General features: G+C 41.6%; 1 long non-coding RNA gene across 1 annotated transcript; it reads left to right on the forward strand.

Moving 5' to 3' along the window:
- Positions 1-2,839: 2,839 nt before the first annotated feature.
- LOC119653495 lies at positions 2,840-3,283 on the forward strand. Its single transcript, XR_005249704.1, has 3 exons — positions 2,840-2,884; positions 2,992-3,030; positions 3,104-3,283. It is a non-coding gene; the product is annotated as an uncharacterized LOC119653495 (long non-coding RNA).
- The last annotated feature ends 9,940 nt before the right edge of the window (positions 3,284-13,223 follow it).

The raw sequence follows: 13,223 nt of genomic DNA on the forward strand, positions 1-13,223 counted from the left end.
GTACCTGGTTTGCCCGGAAAGCGGTCCACAAACATACATGGGCCTCTCCAGACGGGACCACTTTCAACCAAATTGACCACGTGTTGATCGAACGTCGCCACCTCTCAGCCTTGATGAATGTCAGAACATATAGGGGGGCCAATATAGACTCGGATCACTATCTCGTTGGCATGGTGCTCCGAGCTCGAATAACAATACCACCTAGAATCCTCTCTGACAATCAGGTGAGAGTGAACACTGAAGCCATCCACAACACAAGTAATGTTGCATTCTCAAAGAACGCGGGCACGCGCAGAGACTTATCACGAACTCCGTCGAGCGGAGAAGCGACTTCACAGACGGAAAAAGGAAGCCTGGGAGAACCAACAAGTCTGTGAACTCGAAAAGTACAGGGAGCAACCGCACCAGGCGCGCAAGTTTTACCAACAAGTCAGCAGGATGAAGCCTTATACACCTCGATGCTCATCCTGCCGAGACAAAGAGGGAAATCTGATTTCCGACAGAATGGGCATATTAGAGCGATGGGTCGAGTACTTTGATGAGCTACTGAACAACCAGAACAGCGACGAGTTGGTGGTCCCGCCAACTGAAGACAACGGACAAATACTGCCACCACTAAGTTTAGGAGAAACAGTCCGTGCAATTCATCGGCTAAAAAATCATAAGTCGCCAGGAGCCGATGGGACAGCGAATCAATGCCTGACGATTGGCAACGAGGCATAATCTGTCTCATACATAAAAAGGGAGATATCACCCAGTGCAGAAATTTTAGAGGTATCACGTTGCTGAGTACCATCTATAAGATATTCTCCACTATCTTGCTAGGCCGGATAGCCCCATACGCCCAGAACATCATTGACCCATACCAAAGAGGCTTCACTCCAGGCAAATCAGCAACAGATCAGATTTTCTCTCTGCGGCAAGCGATGGAAAAACTGTTGGAATATGGACAACAGTTGCACCATCTGTTCATCGACTTTAAAGCCACCTATGATAGCATAGCCAGGGTAAAACTGTACACGGCCATGAGAGAATTCGGTATCCCGACGAAATTAATAAGACTGATTAGGCTCACCCTGACCAATGTGCGAGGCCAGATAAAAGCAGCAGGATCACTCTCAAGACCATTCGACATCAACAACGGTCTACGACAAGGGGATGCGCTATCATGCGTCCTCTTTAACCTGGCCCTCGAGAAAGTGATCCGTGATGCTGAGATGAATGCAAGAGGTACGATTCTCTTCAAGTCCACCCAACTACTGGCCTATGCTGACGATATCGAGATCATGGGAAGAACCACCCGAGATGTACAAACTGCCTTCATCCAGATCGAGCAGGCGGCGCGAGATCTTGGGCTGCACATCAATGAAGGCAAGACAAAATATATGGTGGCAACGTCAGCACCGAAGACGAATCAACCAACAACATCAAACCGCACTGGTCAAACACAAACACGAACAAGAATAAGGATAGGAGAATACAACTTTGAGACCGTTGACAATTTCTCCTATCTAGGGTCGAAAATCACAACCGATAACAACTACGATGATGGAATCCGCGCACGGTTGTTGTCAGCCAACAGAGCCTATTTCAGCTTACAAAGACTGTTCCGCTCGAAACGTCTCACCATAGGGTCAAAGCTCTTACTGCCCAAGACTATGATCTTGCCAGTCCTCATGTATTCCTCGGAAACTTGGGTTCTTAGCAAGAAAAATGGCGAACTCTTGGCCGCGTTCGAGAGAAGAATCCTCCGAAGAATTTTTGGCCCCCTACATGAGGATGGACGATTCCGTAGCCTACACAATGACGAAATCTATGAGCGATACCATGACCGTCCGGTTGTGGATAAAATCCGGCTCAATAAGTTACGGTGGGCGGGTCACTTAATCCGTATGGATGAGGATGATCCCACCTGGAAAGTCTATAAGGGCAAGATCTATGGTAGGAAAAGAAGACGAGGCAGACCCTGCCTAAGATGAAGCGATGGCGTGGGCCAGGACGCCAGACAGCTTTTGTCTGGAGTTCCTTATTAAGGCAGGCCTAGACCGGATACCGGTTGTTGCGCCGTTGATGATGATGAGAAGGACAGGTATATGCACATCTACGTATGCTTGGGCAGATCTAAGTAACGTTAAATGTACAGTTAACCGGCTATTCATATTTGTATCTGACTTTCAGTAGCAAATTTATCTGCGTGGAATATTCCGTGTCTTTATGTTAGATATTATATTGCCCCATGCCACAATCTGTCTTAACTTTCGCCGACAAACTAGGATAAACTGTTCATTGATAGATTAAAATGTATTTCTGCCCCCGGCGGAGTCAATTGCAAGACAAACAAATTGTTTTTCGAACGACTTGATTTTCCAACGTCTGAGAAGTTTTCATAAATGATATGCTCACTGCAGCGGATTTCACTGCGACTTGTAAGGGATTTTAAAATACTGAATTCTGAATTATAATAGTTTACATAAACCTCATTGCAAATTGCAGTCCTTTGAATCCCCCAGCAATGTGCAATCAATGGTTAGTCATCATAGACTAAGAGTCGTGATGAAGACAAAGGAAAGCGCTTGCACCCTCTCTATGAGAAATCCCTGCACCTAAAGAAGGCTTTGATGAAATGAAAGTAGAATCAATAAATTGACGCTATAGCGCTACCTTAAAATCCATCGATAGAAAGGATTATGAACTCTATCAATTTTCAATCAAAATTGTCACCATCAAAAAATAATTTAAATCCCCAGATTATCTTCCAATCCGACTGGAACTAAGAAGGAGAAAGAAGTCTTTGATGCCATCCGCCACTCAACCAGCTCACATACACGCAACAGAGCGGAGTAGAAGGTGTAATGACGATGGACATCTCATGAAAAGACGGACGGTGAGAAAAGAAATTTTTGATTATTATTTCATAATAAAGTCATCGCATTAAATTTTTCTCTATCTACTTATGTGTTCGATTTAATTCAATATCCGAATAAATTCCAGGTGAATGGCTTTCATCAAATCTGAGGATAATTCGGGAAGGTAGGTGATAGTGTTCTCAGGACGCTTATTTAAAGGGTGGATTGAGGTGATGTGACATATTTTTATACTACAGATTTCAACGGTCTTCAGATGTAATTAAGGTTTCACGAAGTAAGCGAGTAATTGCTTTTTGATTTACCGTCTTATGACTTTACCTGCTTATTGAAGAATAATACTAAAAACGACTGCTTCAGACAGAAATAACACTACACTCCCCTACCTTGACATCCCAGAAAAAGCTCTCACCTGACAACACCGATGTCCTTACCACTGATGTGCACAGGACTGGCAAATCTATCGCCTGGATATTATTTATATTTAGTCCTCTATGACATTCACTCTATTAAAAATAAATTGAAGTACTGCCACTGAGTCCCTACAACGGCACATTGAATCTAGATGCGAGGGTGAGAATGACACTCTAAAAAGTAAATCCTTGCCAGAGTTTGGCTCATCAAATAAATCACTTCGAATCACTCGTGACATCGTTGTTTTCTTTCCTTTCTCTTCGAGTAAATTTTCAGGATTTGAAGGTTTAGATACTTACGGTGTAACGAAAAGTGATGGGAATGCACACACGAAGGCTAAGATTCAATATTATAACGCAGCAATCGATCAATCTAAATTTTCATACCGACGTCATATGTGCGAATTAATGAACTTTTCATGTTCTATCTACACATATTATGTGATGCATTAGTTATTACAGGCAAAATTTGCATAAATTGAAGACTTAAAAGCATGTATGTGAGTATACGCAATAAGAAACGCATTTTATCTGAGTAGGTTTGGTAGCATTGAATTTCTTCTGATAGCTGTCAAATCACTTTTGAGGTCTGTTCAAACTGAGCAGAAAAAGGAGGTCTTAGAGGTGGGAATTATAAATCAATTACATGCATCCAATATTTACGATATTATTTGGCATTAATTGCCAATTTGATAACTTTAAGTATTGGTCGTGTTTGCTGCATTCTTAAGATATTTTGTAGAAAATAAATCCTTTTTGAAATTGGTTCCCTATCTGTCGGCTTACCTGTTTAGCTATCCATCTGCCTGTCTGTCTTTTTTTTAGGATGGAAAAACATCGAGTAATATTCCGTCCAGTCAAGGAATTTTGTCGATTCATTACTATCTACTGGGCAATGCTATCTTCCTATCACAATAGGGCATCTGCTTATTCTCGAAACATCTTTTGTTCATAATAAAAGTGGGCGCCGCCTTTCAGTTTAGCCATCATCCTCTTTGCACACTTCTTTAAGCAAATTTTGTTTGACTTACAGGTGACGGTTCGCAAATTTTTACGGCAAAGTTTTGTATATCCACTTCACTGTGCAATTATAATTTTCATGTTGGTAATTCCTCTTGGTATGTTCTGTGACAATCCGAAGCGATGGAAATATTTCTTACAAACACCGTGTCCCGTATGGAACTACACCGTACATTGTCGTCATTCACCCTTTGGTGGGGTATAGTGTGTCAACCACGCGTAGGCGCCATCGTTCACGGTTCGCGGAAATGCGTATTAATACCCCCAGGACTCTCCGAGACGGTTGACTTCCAATTCCAATATTCTGCGCTAAGTGCTCTTAGCTCGAATCACCCGTTGGCCATCAAGGCAGAGTGAGTTCCACTGGTGCTGTCGCCCCTCCTTAATGCGTGACTTATCCACTGTCAGTTCCGCCTTCTGATCAAATCGCCCACTAGTAACTGCCTGCATATCGATCACATCCTTTGTTTGAGATGGTATCAGGCTCGTATGATTCACGAAGTCTTGGTGGCCACTCTCCATGTGCTACTCTCATATAGCAGCTCAGAAAAAACACTAGACCAGCACTGGCTCAATTTGATCTTGGTTTTGAGGTAACTGCATTTCCAGCCCGATTATCTAAAACAAGGCAATAGATGTGGATCAAGTGTTGTTAATGCCTCAACCGACATCCAGTTTCATGGTCTACGATACCTTCTGCTTACCTGACAAGTACAATAACAAATTCTATTTTGCCAAGGCGCACACTGCATTTAACATCCAGCAATTCAGCAAGTTATGAGAGCTCCACCGTGTCATGTTTACCTTCACTAGCAGCGGTCAATAGAGCCTTCAACCGCTTCCATTCGCCGATTAGGTTCTACGATTCCGCAGTCAGCCAGATCGACGACCTGCGTAACACGCGAGAAAAGACCATTTTTGACCGCGACCCAAAGCTCGTCAATATTCTGCGGTGGGTAACTCAATGTATATGCCGTCCGATCAGCGAGATTCCCCTCTCTCTCGCTCCCACAGTTGAACGACAGCTGGATCAAACAAACAGTCGATGTTGAACTTGCTGCTGCGACACTAGGAATTCCTTGCGAGGGCGATGTAATTGCTCGTGCGGTGATGAACAAATGCTCGAGCAACGTGCCACTAATAATGAGGCGACGGAAACTCTAAAAATCCGCAAACTTCCCATCATGGCATCCAGGTCACCCATCACGATCACAATGTCACCTTTAGAAAGCCTCCCCTCGACTATATATCGAGAATCGCCGGTGGTGTACTGTACAATTGTGATGCTCTTTAACATGCATCAGAATATCAGCCAAAATCCTACCAGAAACCGATCTCCAATTTGAGAGTGGGTACCAGAAAAACAGACCCGTTTTCCGGAGTTGCTCCCTTTTGGTTGCGACTTTCGCATACTTGTCCTGAATATCCCCTCCTCAAAAGACCCACTGGACTAGCCAACGATACTAAAACTTTTACTTCCAGAGAAATCAGGCGTCGTGAGAATCCATTTGGAGCATGCCAGTCATTCAACACCTTTTTCTGCTTGAGTTTGTAGAGTAGACTGGGTCTTCTCTTACCTTTCCCGTAGTAATCGGTTTAACTGCTGCTTTCCCGGGCAACCTAGTAAAATCAGTCTATGGATCTCGATACGAGTTCTTCTCCATTTTTGCGCCCATCTGTTCTATACTCTTAAGACAAAATTGTTCTTCTTACGCTATACAAACCTTTTCCTGCAAAGTAATCTCATCTATATGTTAGGCAAATAGTATTAATTAAAGGCATTAAACCTGAAGTTGACCCGACTTAAGTCTCTAAAGGGCTCTCAGATTAAATCCGTATGTAACATTAAGAACCGATTCAGAGTACCTCACCTTCTATGGTGGAATTTGCATACAATGTCTTAATTGTCAAGAGTTTGGAGACACCAAATCATACAGTTCCCTTTCAAGTGTATGTGTTTTATGCGGCAACCTCTATCCCACAACTAAATGCCCATTGCACAAGCAAGATCTCTCTGCCAAAACAAAAACGATAACTGTGGTAACAACCACACTGCCAATTACATGAGATTTCCGGTGTACTTTGAAGTAAGTTAAAGACCCTTAAAAGGCGATCTAAATCCAAACACAGCTACCTACGTTCTGGACGGACTTGTACCTATTAAAACCCAGTTGATCCTGTCTTACGCTTCTTCTTTAGCCTTTGTTCCGTTCACAAGCGGGGTCGGCTCATCGTAATCGGCCTCGCCATTTGGCCATATCAAATGCCTGATCTGGGTGCAATCTCGAGGCTTTTAAATCCCCATCCAGCGTGTCAAGCCACCGTTGTTTCGGCCTGTGTTTTGGTCGCTTACCATCGACTTCGATGTTCAGACCAATCTTGGCAAGTTCTCGTTAGCACGAATTACGTGACCATAACATCGAAGACGCCTCTCTCACGATTTTCCCACAATCGGTGCAACACCACAACGATCGCGGATATTCTCATTCCGGATGTGATCAAAACGTCACGTGATCACGTGTCCAAAGGAACATCTTCGTCACTATTACTGCAAGACGTCGTTCATTGTCTTTTATAATCGGCTAACACTCAGAACCATAAAGGGCAACAGGACGGACGACATTGCGGTAAATTTTAGATTTACTTTGATCACAAAGAACCCCAGATGTGGAACACGTTAATGCGTGTAGCAATTTCATAGCACAGTTCTCCATTGGCTGATAGCGTTGATCCGGGGTACTTAAATCGCTCAGTTCTGGGCAAGTCATTGCCGCTGACAGTGATTGTGCTTGTTTCATGGGGATCGGCCGTCAAAAATTCAGTTTTATTCAGATCTAATCTGAGACCGTGTTGCATGAAGCGACCATTCCATTTTTGGACTGCATAAAGCAGTGTATAGGGTGCGACATTGAATGTCTCGTGTAACGGTGTCCATAACAAGAACAAAGAGGAGTGTTAAGAGGGCGCTCCCTTGATGAACACCAACAGAGACACGAAGTGGTTTTGATACACCCGCCACACTTTAAACTTTACTTTTTGGATCGTTGTAGAGCAATTGAACACAGCGCACGAGTTCTTCTAGTACTAAGTGTTGTTGTAGAGCATACCGGATGAGTTCGAGTGGCACACTGTCAAACACTTTGTCTAGATCCAAAAATGAAATGTAAAGAAGGTGATGCTTCGCAAGGTGTTTATTGTTTTATGATGACCCAATGAAATGCCATCGTCCCGAATCAACACAACGTACCGAATCCGCAATTAATCTAGAATCTGCAACGGTATAACTCATTCAAAGCCTGAACCAATTTACGGCATCAATGCAAAATATGATGCAAAAGCTAATGCGAAACCAGACGATGATTCCCAAACCCTTCTCGCAAAAATTGAAATCAACCACTGGAATCCGAATGCCAACATAAAATAGAATTACATGTATCCCTTGTGAGCAGTGGAATTGACGTTCTCCCCATATCGAAGACTTAACTCCCCGACAAATACTATTTTTTAATACCGTGCTACAAGGTCAATGACTCCTTATTGAAAATCGTGTAAAGCATTACGTCATGAAACATTTTGTTAGGGACTATATTCAAACCATATTTATGCATATGCGTCCTAGGATGGGGGATCCGGTTACAATTTCTGTTGCATACTATCCTCTGAGATTCACCATCTCTGTAGCACAGTTTGTAAGCTTCTTCAACTCCCTTGGTAGAAGGTTGATTGTATCTGGAGAGTAAAATACCTGATTTTGTCGACTTTGGCATATCGAGAAATATAAAAAGAAACCAATTAAATGCGCAACCCTGGTTTGATTTGAGTTCCGATTTTTTTGCCGGTTCTCATAACTCTTTTAAATCTCCAACCAAGACCAACCAGGTCCACCAAACTAGCAGTAAGGAAAATTGATTGGCTTAAGTATCGAATACATCTCTTAGCATTTACAACAACTCGACTAGATTGCACAGTGTTTCACCTAAGTATCAACATCAGCTACTCTGCATGCAGTACCGCAGCATCAATGTGCAGTTTCAGATCATCAAAAGTGTTCAAAAATAATAGACCAGCATCAGTTTAGATAGCTGGATTCAAAAAAGAATCTGGCAAGCAGCTAGAAAGGTACAACAAGAAGCATTGAAAAAGGAGAAACATAAAGATTTAAAGTGCTTCCCAGAAAATCTAGCAACTTTCCGACTACGGATTATTCCCTTTAAAGAGCAGTGAAGAAGCCCAATAGGCCAATCCTGCACAAATTACCAACCCGATTGCCGGACCGCAACTGGACAAGGAGTGATGCCGTATTCCTTGACATTACACAAGTATTTGACAAGGTCTCGAATGAAGGTCTCATATATAAAATTGGAGAAAAGCCACCTACGAATACCCATCAAATTCTCGAGTTGTATCTGACTGGGAAGAGATTTGTTATTAAACAGAAAACTCTAACCTCATGAGAATGTAACATCAAAGCAGGGATACCTGAAGGTAGTGTCCTCGGGCCAGATTTAGCTACAAGGGAGTGCTTATTTACTTCTACCTTTGCTGACAATACGGCGATACTCTGCACACATGCATGTCTAGACGTCGAGAATCACATGAAAGAGGTTGTGCCATTGTTGGCCTGCTGAACACTCAAAGCAAATGAAGCAAAGTGCAGTCATGTCGCCGTCATATTGAATAAACGAATATATTAAGTTTCACGGCATATCCTCTGTCTAAGGATACCTAGGAATACACCTAGACAGAAGGCTTACTTAGATTGATGCCAAAATAACTTAGGTCAACCCAGGATTGAAAAACCTGCACTAGGTTGTCAAAAAATTTTTCAAGCAGCCCTTGGAATTCAAAGTGTTGATATATAAAGCTGCAATAAAGCCAATTTGAACTTATCGTGCAGAATTTTGGAGATCAGCTCGTACATCCAACGATTATTTCCACACCGTGGTACATCAGAGCCTATAATACTCACCGCGACTTGGAAATCTTACAAATAAACGACGAAATTAATCAGCTGAAGCGAAGATACTTCGATAAACTTAAATTCTTCTGTTAATAAAGATTAGCTGCTAACTATTCCATATTCTCGAACGTTGGTTAACACTGTTTTTTAGATTTAAGATTTTATGATTTTTTGTTATTTTCTAAATAAATGTAGTGGAATAAAAAAAAGTAATCGCGTCTATATTTTTACATTCGATTGCTACGTCTTGCTTTTCCTAATTTCAAGCTGTCCTGCTAATAACTTTTCCAGACCTTCTCGATGAATCTATCTAATTCCAACATGCAACTTGATATGGCTCATATTTCCGTCCGACTCCTCAATTTCAGGTCATCTTTTAGAGAATATTGGCATATGATATATCTTATTCTTGTTGTTTTTGTCGTCCTTTTTTACTAATCTTTATTTTATTCTATTTGCTCGGGTTTCCCGGTATGGAATTCTTCCACTAGAACCGAAACCCCATATATGAACTATCAACCTTATATCGGAATTCGAAGGAGAGACGAACCGAGCTCTACTATAGTCAAGTACGACCAACAGCCAGATGGTGTTGGCCAAAGACCAGGACTTCGTACTTGAGTGCAAACATAGTGTAGATTGTGCTGACAACAATTGCAGCTGGATGTAATTTTTTGCAAAAGCTGTTTCTTTGTAATTTTCCCCAAAATTTGGAAGTACACTATCTCAACACTCGGTTTTACTGATGGATCCATACCTCAGAAGTTAGAGGGGTTTCTCAAGCACAAATTAATAAAGAAAAGGTATTCCTTGTTGGTATGGATCCTAACAACTCACTGAGATCTTCAATGATCTGTCAGGGGACATAGATTGACGACCCTCAGGAAAGAAAGGTGTAGATCTTGCCATATTTTTAGCTAAAGCTTCACCGTGCTATAGAACACGACTACGCTCGTTTCCCAAAAAACCGCCATATCTCCCGTTTGTCCACTCATACGTCAATGAATTCACTCCAAATAAAAGAGCCTTATTCAGAGTAGCCTTTATTTGACCTCTATTTGGTAGAGATGGCGCTTTTCATTGGAACAGATACTATTAAAGATATTACAATACGAGGGATATACACAGAGCATCAGCAAGGATTTAAAGAGAAAATCAATTATCAGCCAGTCATCTTTATAACGTGGCCAAAAAAGAGTGGAGAAACAATTTTTTTTCCAGCTTCTTGATGAGCAAATATGTTCTGACCGTAGCAATTGGACGAGTATATGTTAGTATAGTATATGAGTATATATAGAAATAGATGAATTTATTTGAAACTTGATTGATCCTACAAATACTGACAATAGATCTGCGCCTTTTTAGTATTATTACAGGTTTTTTGTCCGTAAAATATAGAGTTAAAGGGCAAAAATAAATAAAAAATACAAACGAACAAAAGGCTATTAACAAACTGTTCCTATCGACTTTAGTATTTACAGAGAAAGAGACAGACAGTTTATTTATTAAGTGGCGATGTCACTCGCCTTGATATCGCTGGAGATGTGTACAGCATCCAGCTGGTTTTTTTTATTTAGGGTAGAACGTTCTTAATACTGACCTTTAACTACTCATTTGCTCTATGACAACACTCAGTGCCAGAAGAACTCGTGCGCTGGGTTCAACTGCTCTATCACGATCCGAAAAATAAATTTCGAACTGTGGGGGTTGTATCTAAACCGCTTCGTGTCTCTGTTAGTGTTCATCAAGGAAACACCCTCTCACCACTCCTCTTTGTTCTTGTTATAGACACTGTCACACGGGACACCCAACGTTGAGCGCCCTACATATTGCTTTATGCGGATGATGTTTTCCTAGCGTCTAATAGGATGATGATCTAGAGCAGCTTGTCCAGAAATGAAATGGTCGCCTCATGCAACAAGGTCTGAAATTGAATCTGAATAAAACTGAGTTTTTGACGACCGATATCCATGAAACAGGCGCAATCATTGTCAGTGACAGTGGCCTGCCAAAATTGATTAAAATATCTCGGGTCAATGCTATCAGACAATGGAAAACTGCGTTATAAAATTGCTTCACACATTAACGTACTCTGGATGAAGTGGCGTTCCACAACTAGTGTTCTTTGTGATCGACGTACCAACAAACGTCTCAAATTTAAAGTTTACCGCATTTTCTTCTATCCTGTCGCTCTCTACGGTTCTGAGTGTTGCCCGACTATAAAAGACAATGAACGGCGTCTTACGGCAATGGAGACGAAAATGTTGGGTTGAGCCAGTGGCGTGACATGTTTTGATCACGTTAACGAGAATTCACTAACTAAGCTTGGTCCGAACGTCGAAGTCGATGGTAAGCGACGAAAAGACCGGCCAAAACAAGGGTGGCTTGATGAGTGGAAACCGCTGTCTCTCAAATCTTCTATAAAATTCGGTTGACTGCCTACTAACTGCCCACGGACGATCTAATTCCTTTCTTTTCTGTGACCCTTTTTCACTGATATTCTCTCTCCTTCCTTATTGATGCACTGTTGCTGGCCTTATAGTCATCTATATCAACAGTTAAAACATTGCGTAGTGACGGTGGTTATCGTTAAGGACAAAGTACTTTTTGTGGACAGTCAACAACAGCTGGTTTTGTATGAGATTAAAAAGGTGAACTGCTTTACTGAGAAAGTGAAGCTTTGATTATAGGTGAATTTTCTGGGGAAATTAGTTTTGTTTGATGGCAAAATTCTTTGTAGATTTTCCCAATAAGCGAGTTGTTCATCTCATTATTGTATTTGAACCGTACAATTTTTTTAAATTTTAATTTTCATAGTACATTAGCGATCTGATGCAATAGCAGCCAATGTAGTGGGCTGTAAGGTCCACTCCGCTCTAGGCTCTGGATAGTCGGATATAAGATACTTGATTTATATTAATTAGGTGAGGAGAACTGAAGTGGTAAGAACCGGCCTCAAAGCCTTGGTCTCTGTAGTGAACAGTAAGTCACCTTGATATATGAATATTTGATGGGGCCAGCGAGCAAGGATAATTTTAAGAAATTCAGTTTTAGACTAAATTTCCGTCATTAGCAAAGTTTTCTATTGTTGTTGTGCCGACGACAGCTTACAACGACGACAGGAGCAAGTTGTTCCCGAAATAATGAAAACTTTACTGGCCCGAAATATGAAGTCTATCATTGAGTTTCTTTGCTTTTCCACCGAAAATACTCGTTAGTAAGGGATAACTTTGTCCATTAGTCATTATATGGTTTAGAATGCATTGTAGAGCCCAAATAGCATTGCCATAACCTGATAGAACGCTCTTGCCCTTGAACGTCCTTCAGGCAAGGACTCGTGAGAAAACTGCAAACTAACAGTGTTCACCTAAGCACATCAAGGCAAAGGCGCACTTTTCACTGCAGAATGACTGACGAAAACCATGCGCTTTACGCTACGGTAAAATCATGCATAAAAACTTGATTCTCAACTAACGATTTCCATAGATGCACTGCATTCTCCACCCCTTCAGAAAATTATGTGATTTGTCAGAATGTCTAATTGGGAGACGAGTATTTAAGTCCTTACCTTGCTGCACTAAATTGGAGTTTGGCTGCCGCTTGTTATCTGTTCAAGGATATCTCAATCATCTTCAATCGTTAAACCATTGGCGAAAAGGAGAGATAGATTCGTCTGACAGGCTGGTGGTTATCCTAGTACCAATCCGCTGATCTACCTCTTAAGAGGATTTGTACATGAGTCAGCCTGGAATCCGCCAAGTGGGTTGATGGGTAAGGATATCGGTGTGCCATCAAGAACCATCTCCCAGGGCGCAATGGTAGTGTAAACACAATCAGAAATTAAACGGCTGTGTCCAACATCCTAATAGCGAATAGTCAAGCTCATCATGTCCGTCCAAAATGTTAGGATCAAATCTGTCGTTCTGCCGGTAAAAGTTGTTTAGATTCAGATTCACCTTGAAGTTC

This window comes from Hermetia illucens, chromosome 4 (genome assembly GCF_905115235.1).
Source record: "Hermetia illucens chromosome 4, iHerIll2.2.curated.20191125, whole genome shotgun sequence".
Lineage (NCBI taxonomy): Eukaryota > Metazoa > Arthropoda > Insecta > Diptera > Stratiomyidae > Hermetia > Hermetia illucens.